The 16,913-nt window shown below is 32.3% G+C and overlaps 1 protein-coding gene and 1 long non-coding RNA gene across 5 annotated transcripts in view; both read left to right on the top strand.

The window, feature by feature from the left end:
- The window catches only part of LOC113520263 (klarsicht protein), a 384,839-nt gene that overhangs the window by 200,802 nt on the left and 167,124 nt on the right, over nucleotides 1-16,913 (top strand). The gene's annotated exons all lie outside the window — the stretch shown is intronic.
- Nucleotides 11,603-16,913, top strand: part of LOC128201364 (uncharacterized) — a 53,992-nt gene continuing 48,681 nt past the window's right edge. The window contains exons 1-2 of the long non-coding RNA XR_008253214.1: nucleotides 11,603-11,908; nucleotides 13,969-14,201. This is a non-coding gene — a long non-coding RNA (uncharacterized LOC128201364). The remainder of the gene's footprint in view (nucleotides 11,909-13,968; nucleotides 14,202-16,913) is intronic.

Raw genomic sequence — 16,913 nt, 5'->3', positions numbered from 1 at the left:
AATTTATATTTTTATTTTAACCCTTAAACTATTCACTGTTGAACGTAAGCTGTCACCATAAAGGGAGTTTTGCCAGTATTTGCCACGCTTGGCCAACCACCTGGATGGCAACCGCAGTTAGGCTTTTATAGATGTTTTAAGAGGGGCGCTGCTACCAATTCCTTTACTATAAACTCCATTAATCGCCTCTTACGACACCCACGGGAAAGGTTGGGGTGGCCTATTCTATGCCGGGACCGACACGGTGCGGTGAATTTACCTATATACACAAATTTATATCCCAACCTGCGTATTTGGCGTTGTTTTAATAATAGCAACGTTGTTTTTCGTACTTAAAATAAGTTCGTACTTAAAGTACGTTGACTCTTATAGTAAACATAAGCTGTGTCATACAGGTGGATTTATCGCTTTTGTAGCGGCTTCACTCGATTTTTTTATATCTTTGTTATAGATAAGGATATCCTGATGATGTGTAGTTCCTGTTTGCCATTTATTATCTGTAGTTTTAAATAATGATAAAGAAAAACATGTTTAAATAGCGGCTTAATGAGCGATTAATTTTTTTTATGAATAATGAACTTTTCTTTTTTAATGTATATAAGTCGAATTTGTCGAAATTCCGGCGTATGACGTCACTGACTCGTGATAGGCGGGAAGGGATTGTTAGTAATGGGGAGGTAGTCCCATTGCTATCAATATACCCTATCAGGTTGATCTCCATGCAGTTCCCCCTCGAAACTATCTTGACTAATTTATCGTTGAATTCGTCACGATGGGCTAACTGACCTACGTTTTTAATCTTCACCTATCACCTCTTACTGGTGATTCCCGCCAGTGTGTACCGATAGCGCAAGCGGGGTTACTATGCCATTTTCACCCATTAAAAAAAACAACTGGTGATCAATTCACAAAAGTTTAATCAAGCAATAAATTTGTAGATGCAAGTTTTATCCTCAAAATTTCAATCTAATGTATCTATGAAACTTAATATTTCGTAGATACATTAGATTGGCTGTGTGTGGTCAGTGAAATGTCTGTTTTTATTGTAAAACATAATGTATTTTTGTTCTTATTATTTAATTAATATTACTGAAGATGTAAAGAAGAATTTATCTGTTATTTTTAACGATTAATGAACTTGCGTCTTCTTTTATATTATCATTATAAATGTTTGAAAATAATATTCCTTAAATCATTACCATAAGTAATAAAAAAACCGGTTAAGTGTGAGCTGAACTCACACGGCGAGTGTTTTGTACATAAATATATAAGTTTGATGTAAAACGATTTATTCTAATTCTTATACGAAATAGAAGCCTAATAGTTATTATTATTGATACAATAATGTGTAATTTCTTATTTTGGATAATAATTGTGGTTATAATCTGAATCACAACTATGACTACTTTTGGAGGTTTTTTGATAAATTCTCAAAAATTTTGCTAGTTAGAAACATCGTTTTATTTTTTCTGTAATATCTACATGTACCTTTATAAACTATAATTACTTTAAATTTATCGCTACAAAAGTATCTGAGATAAAAGGGGGGTGGGAATAGGGATTTTCTCACATTTTCGACCATAATTAAAAAAGCTTTGAAAAATGCAAATCAATTTAAAAAGGTACAAATGAATTCCTTTCATATGTTATTTAACTTGGACTGGTAGATCAATTGTAAAATTTTGAGTATCCGTTTTGGGCCCCCTAACAAACGAAATAAAAATATCTTTTTAAAATATTTTTAATAATTTTCATTGCAAAATGTATGGTAAATTTCAAATCGTGCCCTTAGTAGTTGCTAAGATATAAAGCTGCGACAGACTGACATACTGACGGACGGACGAATAAAATCGCATCATAAGGATCCTTTAATACCGTATTTGACAGATAGTTATTTACAGATAACAAATAAAGATAATACTTATTACTTTTAAAACTTATGTCCGTAGTTTTATTTCACTCAAAAAAAAAAAAAAAAAAAACTATTAAAGAAATAAAAATGTCTAATGGCGCCTTCTTTTATTGTTACATCGAAAGTCTTTGGAAAGATTAATTATACGTAGCCCATCGTTCACACCGGGTCGCGGTCGGCGCTATCAATTAATCCGTACGTGGGCGCAGTCGGTGGGCGGCAGTATACTGCACCGTGTTGCCTGTTGTACACCCTTCACTAATAGCAAAAGATGGCTCTCCAGTAGCTCAACTATACGTAAACAAATAACTCATTAATCAGTTATAGATATAATTATATGACCATGGCTCACGGATATAAGTTGTGCAAAATAGTATAAAGTATTAACTGGTTATGAACTATTATAACTTACCAGAGGGAAACTTTGTACAAAAGTTGATTGCTTGGGTATCTCCCATTCGTGTTTCAACCGTGAAGCAGTTGTGTTTGCATGGCTTTGTTTCGGTTTGAAGGGTGGGATATGGCGTGAATTTACAGGGTTCTATACCCTCATAAATAACATCTGAATCCTCAGGAATGGCAACGCATGGGGGTATCATGGGTGAAACAGTATACTCTGTTATGTCCATGGTACTGCTCATGTCTATAGGCGACGGTTACCACTTTCCATCAGGTGGGCCGTCAGCTTGTTTGCCATTCTAAGTTGTATAAAAAAAATGGTAATTACTGACAAAACTGCCCTTATGGGGAAGGCTTGCACATATATATGACAAGTAATAATAAAACATTACATTCGTGTCAAAGAATTAAAATTATTATATTGCTTGCACGTGATTCATTAAATGAGAATATGTTTATTTTATGGTGATCTATTTTAATATACATTTAGTGATTACGTCATTAGCTCCTCTTTCGTATGGAATTAAACTACTGTTTTTAGTAATTTGTTCCGCCATTCTTACGGAAATAACTGATGCGTTTATAAACTGCCTGTATACGGGGAAACATTTAATCATTGTGCCAGATTGCGAAGTATTGCGATTGAAGATTTAGAAAACGTAAAACTATAGTCTGTTTCAACAGAATTTAATGGAAATGTAAACAAACGAATAATTGACCCATCCATAAGACCGTCTGCTAATATTCAATGTCTGGAATAAATAAAAAAAAACGATTAATTGATTGAATGCTTCGATTTGTTACTTATGTCATTTAGAGAGTGTTCCTGTGATAATATTAACAAAACTTGGTTTTTCTTTTATACTATTGAGGTGGCAAACAAGCATACGGCCCATCTGATGGTAAGCGCAGTTATCGTAGCCTATGAACGCCTGCAATACCAGGGGTAATACGCGCGCGTTGCCGATTCTAAAGAAACTTCTTTACCCCCTTTTGAAGAACCCCATGCTATTGAGAAAACTGTTGTTGGGAAAACTTCGGCAGGTTTTTTTTTATTGTTTCATTGCAACTGATAATACCTATTTATGTCATACTAGTTTTTGCTTGCGTCTTTGTCCGCGTGACCGCAATACATTGATTGAACTGTATAACGTGTATATTAAAAGTCAAGACAATTGTTGGACCCGGAAAGGCGCCAAGTGGTAACTAATAAACAAACTCACTTTATGTTTGAGAAATTTCACAAAAACATAATGTTCACTCAAAATGAGATACACATATAGTTATAAAACTTAGTATTACGTTATTCTGCCTATCCCTGATGTTAAATTTGTAGTTTATATACAAAGTTTTCAAATTTATTTTTTATATATACTTATGTTATTACATTGCCAAACTATTAAATAGTTTGACAATTTATTTATACAGCGGAATCCCTTTCCATAATGTCTATTTTCATAAATAGTTCGGGTAATAACAGGTTGCACTGAATTTTTATTTCTTAATTGTGTGTTTACACTTTTACAATTTTAAAATTAGTAAAGAGAGAAGAAAAGGATTAGCAGTGGAGCCTAACAGCTCTATTGCTAGCTATATACTCTACAGGTCGGCCTCCACGCGTCTCCCCCGTCAACAATCATGGTTAATTATTGCTAAATTCGTCACATTAGGTTAACTGACCTGCTTTCATCTTCGCCTATCATCTTTCACTGGTGCCCCGTCAGCGATCTTGCGGTTTATCGATAGTGCGGGCAGGATTACAGTCATCTTCAGGGATTACAAGAAAAGGAAAAAGACATCAGTAATAATTAAATAATAAAATTTATTATTAAATGGTCAAGAGTACTTTTGACTCTTTATACTGTTAAAAGTGACATATACACAAATAAGACACATTGATATGAAATGATTACTAAATATAAAAGGCTCTTTGATGTACAAAATTTCTAGGCCACTTTCGTTTTAAACGAAGGCCTTTGAAGTGACTTACCAAACGACGGCGACGACATCAAAAAGGATACGATTTTTAATTCATCTGAATCTATTTAGATAGTTCTTTCTGCAATTAATTTGCTTTACTCTTATATAACTCTACACGTGTGGTTCCAGCATAGAATGGGCTACCCCTTCCTTTCCCGTGGGTAAGGTAAGAGGCGACTAAGGAAGCTTAATTGCAGAAGGATAGCAATGTCTCTTTGAAAACATCACTAAAGGCTAATTGCAGTAGCCAACTCGTCTGCCAAGCGTAGCAACTACTGGCAAAACACTCCAATTAGGGGAAACCTATGTTCAGCAATGGACAGTTAACGGTTGATAAAATAATATAAAAATATAATAAATAGCTCGACATGTGACCACACCACTCTATGAACACAGGGACAATATGGTTCACGAATGCGGTCAACCGAAAAATATGTTCTTTTTTATTGATTAACAATTGAAATTCCGTAATATTTCAGCTATATACTTTTTCACGCTACATTAAAGAATCTCAGGTTACAGAAAGAAAGGAAAAAGGCACAAAAAAGGTTTTTTTTGAAAGAAAAATTTTATATTATTTATATTATTATTATTCAAAGGATTGGCGGAAGAAATCCTTTTTATGAGAGAAGTCCCCAATTATACTCCTTAATTTTTTAAGAACTCTTTCCTATAATTTAAAATTTGACTATACAATACGAGTAAAGTGATATAAAAAAATCTGTAGCAGTTCTTATTGCATTAATCTTCAGTCACAGACCTCAATCTATAGACGGGCATAGAACTAATAATTGGAAATTGTAAACAGGCTAGCTTGGGATTTAGTTTTGGAATGCTTGTACCATACTTAAGCATTCACCAACTGAACTATAGCAGGTCGCCGCTATCTGAAATTTAAATTACGTATCTAATTGCGGAAGTCTACATCGTCGTAAAAGTTGTTACTTTAAAATAAAACAAAGTGCACACATGCTAATTTATCTGACATTATTACTTCGCTGACATAACCGACACGAGGAATGATGACCATTTGGAGCACATACTCATATCTTTCGAACCTGTTTCAGTCGTAATTAGTAAATAACTGAACAGTAAAATTTTTAATGATAGCGAATTTCTTTTACATAACAGTGTTTATTGGCATATGCCCAATGACAACAGAATTTGAATCTCCCAGATTGGATTCCAAGATTATTTTGTGTATTTGACCCAATTTCAATATTAACCAATTGAGCAATCGTCAAAGATCTGCTTCAACTAATATTTTAGCAACCGATTGATGGATAGGTTCAAAAGTTACGCAACAGCAATAACACTGGACAGCATCGTCCAATACAGCATTCCTTGCAATTTGTAACAGTGTTTGCAAAAAATTTGCTGCAAACACGATCTGTTTAAACAAATTAAATTGTCTCTTACAAGTTATGTAAGTTGAAAATGAATGTACGGGTAAATAACAATAATGTAACAGGCTGATATATGGTAATCTAGATATGGGTTAACGTGTTTGAGATACAATCTATTATATTCATGCTGAATCAGGATTTTGAAGCTGTTGGTAAGATAGTATCTAAAATTATGTATAACTACTTGTTAAACCACATAATAAGAAATGTAAATACACATGCACTTAAGTTTTATCACAATATTTTTTTTATATTATTTATCTTAATCAAATAATGAAGTCGATTCTGAAGTACTATTGTATTTTAAGAACTGGTATAAATTACATTTTTAATAGAATTGCGTCAGACCTGATACATTATATCATAGATAGTCTGTGACATAGATTTGCTAAACTGAATAATTAATGAAACAAAATTTTATATTAAAATCGTAATTTTAGAGATACATTTAGAGTTTACCAGAGGGATACTTTGTACAAAAGTCGTTTGCTTAGGTACCTCTATCCCATTCGTTTTTCTGCAGTTGAAGCAGTTGTGTTTGGATGGCTGTGTTTCAGTTTAAAGGGTAGAATACAGCAGTGAGTTTACAAGGCACAGAGGAATAACACCGTAGTCCTCAAGAATGGCAACCCATAAGAGGTATTATGAGCGAAACAGTATATTCTGTTATATCCATGATACTGTTCATGTCTATAGGCGATATTTACCACTTTCCATCAGGCGGGCTGTCACCTTATTTGTCATTCTAAGTTGCATAAAAAAAATTAGAGTATAATACCTACACCAGAATCGATTTCGTGTTTGTTGAATAAAGATATTTAAAGACAATAACAATTGTAAAAAATTATACCAATGTTTTCAAATGACAGATTTTTTTTTATATAAGATTTTAATTAATTAATAAAAAGAGTTAATTAATATCCACCCTAGTAATTTAACTTGATCCCATGTCTTTGCTGTTTGATTCCATTTGTAGCCTAAAATATTAAATACAATTGCATTGAATTGTGGTGGTTACATAGATTATAATGAGTTATAATTTTGCTAGCACCCAATTTCAATCTGCCACAATATACGGAAACTACGCGGTGTTCAAAACCGGGAAGCCAAGAGTAATTGTAAAGATATATGATGAGATAAACTCCATTACTATGGTCAAGGAAGGATAGTGTATTGGGTGCAAAATGACTGCCGCGGGCGTTGTTATAAATGTAAGTAGTTAGTACTGTCCCACTTAGAAATTAATCATCAATTAATACAGACATAAAGCTACTACTTGTTTATCCTGTATGGAAGAGCATAATATTATTATAAAATATATAGAATAAATACATTTTAATAATATTATCATCATTAAATTTCCAATTTTTACATTGTAGCAAAAGGTGTTTGTTTATACCTACAATATCTAATTTAGTTTTGTATAAAATAAAAAGCAGATATAATATGCGATACAGTATACTCTGTTATGTCTATAATACTCTTCATATATATAGGCGACAGTTATCGTTTCGCTAAATTGCATACAAAAGTGGATATACATTATTTTGATCAGATTGTAGAATAGTTCAGCCAATAACTAAGATACCTACTTGACATTTTATCAGAGAGATACTTTTTAGAAAAATCGTCTGCTTGGATACAACTGTTTCACTAGTATTTTTGGCGTTAAGCAGCATTGCAGTGTATTTTTGGTTGTGCTTCAATTTGGAAGAGTGGGATTTACCAATTACTCAGGCATAACTCTATATCGTGATCATTATATTAGCCTTGTAAATGTCCATTGCTGAAAATAAGCCTTCCCCTTAGGGGGTTTTGCCAGTTAGTTAACTGCAATCAGACTTTAGAGACGTTTTAAAAGGGACGCTGCAGCCCATGCCTCGCCCTCCCTTAGTCGGCTTTTACAATACTCACGGGAAAGCAAGGAGTGGCCCATTCTATGCCGAAACCATATAGTCTGCATCTTAATGTTAAGGAATAATAAATGGAAATGCACGGGCATTTCCATTTATTATGCGGTTATCATGAGCATTGCAGAATATTTTGTTATATTTATGATACAATCTATGTCTATAGGTGACGACGATAGTTGACTTTCTATCAAGTGGACCGTTATTTTTTGCCATTCCGAATTGAAAAAATAAATAAAACATGCTGTATTTCTTTATTTAAAAAAAAAAAATTTGAAGAAACTTTAAACATTCTAATTCATCATTTGAATGTAATTTTGCAATCCATTATGTAAATAATGTGACATTTGGCTTGAAATTGATTTTTACTAAAGTGAGTAAAAATTTATGTAAAAATTTTAATGCAATTCATGACAAAGCAGACTCTAGCTTGTTTACCTACTCCAAGCCTCTGTTTAATCAAGTACTGCACAAGAACCTGTTCCTTATGTGTTCTGACTAGATTTTTTTAAGGTTACTAAGAACTTTTATTCGCTTATTTTATTTTCTATTTGAAAGCGCTTTCATCTGATATACTCAATATACACTAAAAATACATCACGTTATCGATATAATATACTTGAGTGGGATATTTTTATAATGTATTGATATCAATAGCTTATTTCATCATCATCATCATATCAGCTATTATCTGTCCACTGCTGAACAAAGACCTTTCTTATAGATTGCCAAAAAACAGGTCTTACATCCATTGACTCCTTGAAATGCATTTGAGGTCGTCATTTTATCTAGTGGGGGGCCGTACTACACTGCGTTTGCCCGTACGGGGTCTCCACTCGTGAACTTTTCTTCCTCATCGGTTGTCAGTTTACTTATCCTTCAGGTTATATCCATCACTTTGGTTCTTTTGCTGATATCTTCATTTCGGATTCTGTCATACAAAGAAATTCCGAGCACTGTATAGAGGTACAACTCGCTTAGTAACTGGAGCTTTTACATATGGGCAACGGTGTGTTACCATGTCTCGGTTCCATAGGTCATTTGCCAGTAATGAAGAATACGCACTAGTGAAGAATTTTCGTTTTCAAAATTTGAAATATATTGCATAAAAATCTTTCATCTATACACATTGCATGCATTAATCATATCCAAAATAATAATATAGATATACATCAGAAAATATAAACCAAGTTTAAAAATAAAAAAAAAGAAATTACACTTGACTATCTAATTATAATCCAATGTTGATATCACTTACTAAATGTAGCAGTACTTATATAAAATTTTTACATTAAAAATTGTTTAAAAGAATGAACATACATTTTGTATGAAAATATAAACTAATTTTGGGGACAAATATTGTATGTCCATGTTAATGGGCGTGAGGTTTTAATAAATCGTTTTAAATGATATTTTTTAACACATTTATAATCAAATATAAAATGCAAATCATGAACGTGTAAGATGCTTGAAACGTAACAAATGACGTACTTTCAATCAAATTGATAGACAATTCATTTACAGAGCTCTCAAAGTTATCCATCAACATCAAAAAGAGAGAAGTCCCTAATAGTAACGCTTTGAGCGACTTGGAAGGGCCAAGTGAAAGTTTGGTAGGTCTTTCGTAAATCAGTCCATCGCATTGTTAGTTGCGATCCAGATTCGAGAAGCATCAATCTTTTGTATTGAAATGTTTTAGTCTCTTTCTTAGAAAGTGCGACAGTGTCGCCTTCATATTTTAAACACTTTCCTGCAGTTTTTAACGTTTCAGTGAATGTTAAGTTATTTAAGAAAGATTTATCATGTTTGTATACCTACCGTTGTTATCTGAAAAATGTAGTATCTTGAACTTTGGAAAACTTATTTATCATTTAAATTAAAAATTTAGAAGATTCTTTATTCTGCACGTAGTAGCATGGTGGATATGACAGATGAAAAATATCAGTTGTCATGAAATATGTAATAGAACTATATATAGCAATTCATCTCATGTATTGAGTGATATTTTTGAAATCGAATCAGTCTACTCGTAATAATCACAAATTGATACTCACTCACTGTGAAATGTTTTGATGTTATGTTTTAGTAATTTAAATTTTCTGTGGCTTTAATGGCCTGTCCAAAATAGTATTCGCCATTAAAAAATAAACAAATTAAGAAATATAAATTAACCCTAGTGTCATATCTGAGACAATCTTAAATGAAGTGAAAGTTTGACCAATTATGTTTTTCTTCTCTGTACTCATTTTTATGGACAATAATACTTCACGCAACATCACCGCGTCTCTAACAGGAACAATGAGACTTCCAAATGTCATATTCTCTATATCCAATTTCACGCTTTCGTTTGTTTAGAACCCTCTATCCGGTGGCGCCAACTTACGCAATGCCTCAATTGGCTCTTGAGTTGTGTCTTTCCGTTTTGCTATTGTTTCGGTGTTGTCTGACTGTGACCTCAATTTTAGAATATCATAAAATTGGTATAATTTGATTTGTTAATTTAAAAATTGTTCTGCCTTCGTAAAGTTGACTTGATTTATAGGCGATCATTAGATATCCAAGATTGTTTTTTTAATGACATTTCTATTTTTATATGTAGTACTTTATTTTTATTTTATCTACGGTAGTATCGAAAAATAACACAAAATAAATATGTAATAAGGAATAAGCCAATTCGGTTATTGATAATTTCTTAGAAGAAATAGTACATGCCTTCATGCCAGATTTTTTGTGGAGTTAGATATTTGTATTGATTTTTTCTACTAACCTATCTCTTTTTATCAAGATCGATTTATCATCTTCGAATACCCATATGAGTTCTCGAAAACGGTTGTAAAATATTCGAAAAGGACCAAATTTTATTAAAATTTATATATTATAGTTACGATATCTTCACTCGTATGTTATTTTTATACCTTCAATATCGTATTGTTTAGTTTGAAAGCTATGACATGAACATTTCAACAAGTGATTACTCAATAATACTCTCAGATTTGTAATCAGAGTTCAGTTGTCCGAATCCATTCTTATTTTCATTGTAATTAACCGACAATTTGGGCCTTTCAGAAATCTTACGTTAGTCTTGCAGATACATTAGTTAAATTAGATGTTCTTTATATCCTGCAATGTAATTGTGCAAGAGTGATAAATATAACTAGAAGTACTGACGCAGTTGCAGCAGATACTTAACGATTTTCACTTCTTTGACAAAAATTTTGTGATAAGAAAAAAAAAGATCTTTGTAGTCAAACCAAATCGATGCCAATACTGTAAGCGTTAAAAACTATTCTCAACCGACTTCAAAAAGAAGGAGGTACTTAAAAGAAAATACAACCATATTGATTTGGTTGTATTTTCTTTTAAATTTGTTACCTCATAACTTCTACAGTTTTTAATCGATTGGAAAATTCTTTTTTTACATGAAAGAATGTACTACAGATTTGTGCCATAGCAATTTTGTTAAAATCGGTTCAGTAGTTTTGAAATAAAAATTATTGATTTTGTCACTTTTTTTTTTTTTTTGTGGAACACAAAATTATTTATAGTTGTGATATATTTTAAAATAAATTCTATTTCCAGCCCATAATCTTGTTGAAATAGATCTCTAACTGTAGGATATTTTATTAGTAAACTTATAATGGTTTTATTTTTTCATAAGCTTCTTCTAGATTTAGGCTTTAGTTTAAATCTTTGTTCTCTATATCATTGTCCAGTCTTAGAAGTTCATACATTCGTAGATAATGCTTTTTATTAAAACAAACATGTCGTGTTTCCCTCGTTCCGCTTCAACTCCTGTCGATAATAAAAATAGAAGTCCAAATCCGAAACATTCGACACGGAGAAAAAAGTCCTGCCAAATACACAAAAACTGATCGTTCCATTCCACTCTGACTAATGCTTGGAAACTATTCACGTCGCTGTAAACTTTATCCTGCGATAAGAAATGAGCAATGTGAGAATATATACTGTCTCGTTTCTTCACAGTGTGATACAAACCGACGAAGGAGACAGCGCGGTAGGGTGCCCTCCGCGTGGCCGTTGATGTTTAGTTTGAAACGAAACGGAACAGTTTGCAAGTCGCCGGCTTTGCGCATGGCCGACTCACGCAGACGGTCTGTTGTGCTCAATTCGTGAATTTATTTTAACAATTCTGGAACTGTTTTCTAATTTCAATTAGACAGTGCCTTATTATTAATGGATGTGCTAGTGTATGCATGGAATAACAATCTTCAGGAGAACAGCGTCCATGAAGAATAATTGCGTGTGGATTTATTGATGCATCTTGCATTAGTGTCCTTTTGGTAAAACATCTGTATTAATCGACTTATGGTTTCTTATTTGTAATAAAGAAGTTTTCTTTGTTAACTGTTTTGTGTTCGAGCACGTTTCTCCCCGTATTGGCACGAGCCCTTAATAATAATAGTGCACCGAAACCAGTTTGCGAGTGTGGTTCTCGTGCGGTTATCCTGACTTACATATACATGCGGGCGCCCTTCTTATGGACAAAATTCGAAGTTTATACAGGTACTCCTAGCAATCCCAAAATAAAAGCAATTCAAAGATTAACAAAACTTTAAAATGAATTATGTAGAGGTTACTTTAATTCTAAAGGTTATGTTTACGAAAGGCTCTAATGTATTAGTATATCCAACCTTGATATTGTAGTTAAACGATATTTTTGGGTTTTCAATTGAAGTATTGGACCTTGATCGTTTAATATAATGTGATTGTAATTTGAGTTGAACAAAGTTTTGAGGTAGGTATATCGGTCACGTTCAAGACCATGTATAATTTCGACCACTTTACAAGATATACTTGAGTATATTAAACCATTGCTTACATATTTGCTAAAAGATATTGTAATTAACAACTAAGCCTTTCCTTTATGAAACTTCATTATCATACAAATTAAATTCAGTCTTTACATACATTTCGCAATTTATGTTAAATACTTGTAAGTATTTACTAATTAATTGTAATTAGTAAACTTTACAACGACTTGTCATATGTAGGACCTGTAGACATCTGTTTTTTATGTTAGTATTTCGTACATTCATCAATTCTTTTTAAAGACAGATTCTGTAGCATTTTTTGTTACGTTCATTTCTTATATCTTGCGAGTTGCTAGTTTATCAGAATTTGCTTGCTATTCTCTTTCCACTTGTTGCACGCTTCGCTTGATTTAAACGTGACTTCATTGCCAAGTTTTTGCTTTAGTATCTCCTTATCTAACTCGAGCGCGCAATCCAGTTTCAAATTGCCCAACTCACCTTTAGCAATTTTCTTGTTTTTGTATCTTGATGATTGCTACGCTCAGGGTGATTTTAATCCGGCACTTCCTCTGATTCATTATATGTGTACGAATATTTTACAAAATGAGAATTACACTTACTGAAAAATGGCAAACATCCAACGTTTTTGGATGATGTGTTACTTCCTTGAGAGAAATCTAAAAGTAGTTCATCTGTAGTTCAAACTGTATCCTAAATTCGTTTGTATATGTTATGATTTATGACCAAAAATCAACTCACGATAAATAAGAATGGAAATAACTGGACGCACAATTGTATAAACTGAATAAACATTCAGGAAACTCGTCTCTGAAACAGTAATACAAAACCGCAGTTTTGTTAATAAAGTGATGCGTGGCAAGTTATTTACTGTTTTAATAGGTAATTACACAAATAACTAACCTACTGCAATTGCTTATGTATTGGCTATTAATAAATAAACTGCTATAAATACCGATGTAGCCCGATATATACGAATGGTTCTAAATATTATGAGATTGTTTATTATCAGATATGGGCATCTGGAAAACAGTTTTAGTATGACTTTTTAAAATGTCTGATTTAACTACATCTCTATGTGGGTCGAAGACATTTACTTTTTATGAGGTGTTTGCGGTGTTATTCTTATTAACTTCTTTTATGTCAGGAGACTTTGATAGGACATTATTTTTTAAAGTTTATTTCGTATTTTATAATATGAGCTTTGTTCGTTATTTGAGTTTATTTTGATTCTTAATTGCCGTTTTGGTCAGTAACTTGCGTTATATAAAATTATGGCCTATAACAATTGTCCTCGTCATGTTCTCTCTTTTCGTTTTGACCTTTTACAGATTTATCAATGTGAACTTTATGTCGCTTTAATAAAGATGACTAGTGAATGGAGAAGGGGGCCCGTATGTTTGTTTTTTTTTCCGTGCCCATAAATGGCATGATGTGTTAATTTTTTCAAATAAAGTTTTCAAAGGAATGAACTTGTGTGGGTATATCTCTAACAAGAACTTTAAAACTCATGGTTGTCTTGCTTGATACAGTATAACTTAAATAACATTTTTTTTTTCCTATACCAAAAGGACACGAATAGAATAACATGCATTCCATATTTTTAGACGAACAATCGAAACTAAACTCACAAAGTGATTTATAAAAGTGCTCTTATAATACTAATAAGTAAAAATATTTAAAATATATTACAATAAATCGTTATATTTTTTAATGTTTATCTTTTGGAATCTGCCTTGCCATTATTGCCACCACGACATCCTCTAAGGTATTCTACGTATATCAAGATGATACAAAGCATTAGGTAAGTAATGATATTTTTTTTATATTAATGTAACTGTGACTTGTTTATGTTATTTAGTTCTAATAAGCAAAACACCATTATCATTAGTTACTCTAAAAGAGTTAATTTTTTTTTTAATATTGGTATTATGTCATTTGACGCTTCGTTATGTGTGAGATATACGTGTACGAGCGAATGACTACAAAACTGAATTGCCTTAATAGTTAGAAATCAATATTACCATTTTCATCTATGTATAATCCATTTGCACCGACGTGTGTGCGAAAGCATAATGGAACGTGTGGTCAATAGCTACAATATAAGAGAGAGCATTTAGAAAATTTCTGTTAACAGCATCAATTATATTGTAAATTTTTACGATCAATCGAATGACCCTTAAAACTAAATCGTTTATCGATGTATCTAGTACATGACGCGTATGCTATAAAGTTATTTCGACTGACCACCTAATAGTAATACAAACTCGATTCTCGACTGCCAACCTCTTAACCATGTTATTTATGAACACGATTAATTTGTAGTGATTGAAAGGTACATAAAATTAATGCATTACGTTTGAGCGACTTGATATATTATATTTTTATTTGTTGGACATGAATTAATGCAAGTGCTTGTTTGATGAAAAATTTTTTATGACATAAACTTTAAAACTCTTTATCTAAGTAGTATCCAACTTTAATTATATTTATTAAAAAATTCTTAAGATATAATTTAAGATTTTATTTAGCAGAAAACAGCAACTTCAAATTAATATTAATATATTATAATTAATAACATTGGAACCAACACAGAAGTAGCCCTATAAATTAAAAAAAAAAGCATAGTTCAGAATTGGCAAAAGTATCCTATGTCGCAGAGAACTGATAAAATTACTAATTCATATAAAAAAAAGCTTAAAAGTTTCACTTAAAAACTGTTTTTAATAAAAGTTATATGTCAATAACGGACTGTTAGGGATTTACATAAATAGGAAAGTAAAACATAGAAAGTAGTTATTAGAGAATAAAGTTATTAGTTAGAAAACAATGCAGAAGAAAAGGAAAATATATTGTACTGACCCCAAACCTAATGCTATTTTTGGGGAGTTTCCTATGATATCACTTTGTAGAACATTTCCGATGGTGTATGGTGATGGACAGATGACGACATCTCCATGCATATATTTCCGTAAAAAATACAAGCGCCGGAACACCTGACATGTAATCAAAATGAACAATACGCGTACGTGAGCTGCGCGCGCGCACAAGTTTAGGCAGATCCGGCTATTGCAACGCTCTCTTCACGCCCCAGTTCGGTCGGCTTCATTGAGATTTGTTTTGTTTGTGTTTAACGTGAAACACCCTTACTTTTGCTCATTTTTTAATTGATACTCGTTTGTCTGATTTTATTCGGTTGTTTGATTCTAGCGATTATGTTACATAGATATTAATTTATTTCTTTTACATCGATAACGCAACAAAATAGAATTTATAATATTAAAATACTAGCATTTTGTCTTTAATTTTTTTCTATCGATAACGTCTTACGTTTTATTTAGGTATATCTTCCTTTGATAGTAGTAACTGGACTTGTTTTCACGTTATGTTATCACTATATAATTAAATAATTTATGGTTTATTGTAAATTAGAGTGTTGTAAGATATTTATCTTTTAGTAATATTACTTGGTAATAGGAATTTCTTTATTTACTTTTTATGAATGTGACTATATTTTAGTAACTATATATGGCTATTATTGTTTATAATATCATCAGCAAAAATTTGATGATACAGATATCGATTCCCGTTTATTGAACATTTCTTATTTACACATAGACATGTAATCGTTTAAAATATAAATACTCATTATGGTACAGCCGATTTAGAGATCACAGCATCAAGTTATTATATGGTTAGATGTAACCAGTTTGATTCGTGTACCAAAAACCGTGCAACAATAGCGCAGAGAGTGGCATCAGTCGAAATATAATCTAAGTTTACCGTTATAAGTTGTTGCAGTCAACTGACTATTCGGACTAGGTCAGTTTTTGTACGCTCTTGCCAATTTGTGAGTGGAACTACCCACTTTTGTGTAAACACGACAATTGGCGTAAAGGGCACATTGGTTACCTTTATTGTTTATTGTTTTATAACTAGTTCTCCCCGCGACGTCGTCCGCGTGACCTGGATTAATTGTATTTCCTTTGATATCCCAAATACTATATATATGCCAAATTTCATAACGTTTGGTAGGTAATAAACAATCTCATTTTTTCATTTATAATATTAGTAAGCATAGAATTTAAAAATTACTGGCAAACCTCCCCTTTATGGGGGAGGCCTATGTTCAGTAGTGGACAGTCAATGACTGACATGATGATGATGATGATAGAATTTAAAAACTTCCGCACTAAGGGCTTTTTTCCTTTATCTACTCACAAGATAATCTTGAGGTTGTACTTGTACCAAATCAATTTTATCTCGGCTGTCACGATATCTTGTGACTTTGTTGGATCCATTTTATCATTATCTAGATCAAATATTAATGGATTACTGATCACGGAATATTTAAACGTATGCCCAGGACAAAACGAACGTTCGTTCGTCGGTATACGAACGACAGGATGTTTTGTGGATATATTAAAGGGAAAATATTTGAATTTAGAACCCGGAGTCGTGTGTTTACACAGATTTTGCTTCGCAACGAATATTCTTATGCTTCACCAGACAAACG

Source organism: Galleria mellonella, unplaced genomic scaffold (genome assembly GCF_026898425.1).
Source record: "Galleria mellonella isolate WM207_F2 unplaced genomic scaffold, CSIRO_AGI_GalMel_v1 utg40, whole genome shotgun sequence".
In the NCBI taxonomy this organism is placed as follows: domain Eukaryota; kingdom Metazoa; phylum Arthropoda; class Insecta; order Lepidoptera; family Pyralidae; genus Galleria; species Galleria mellonella.
The sequence above is the reverse complement of the archived record's forward strand: the minus strand, read 5'-3'. Positions and strand labels throughout refer to the sequence as shown.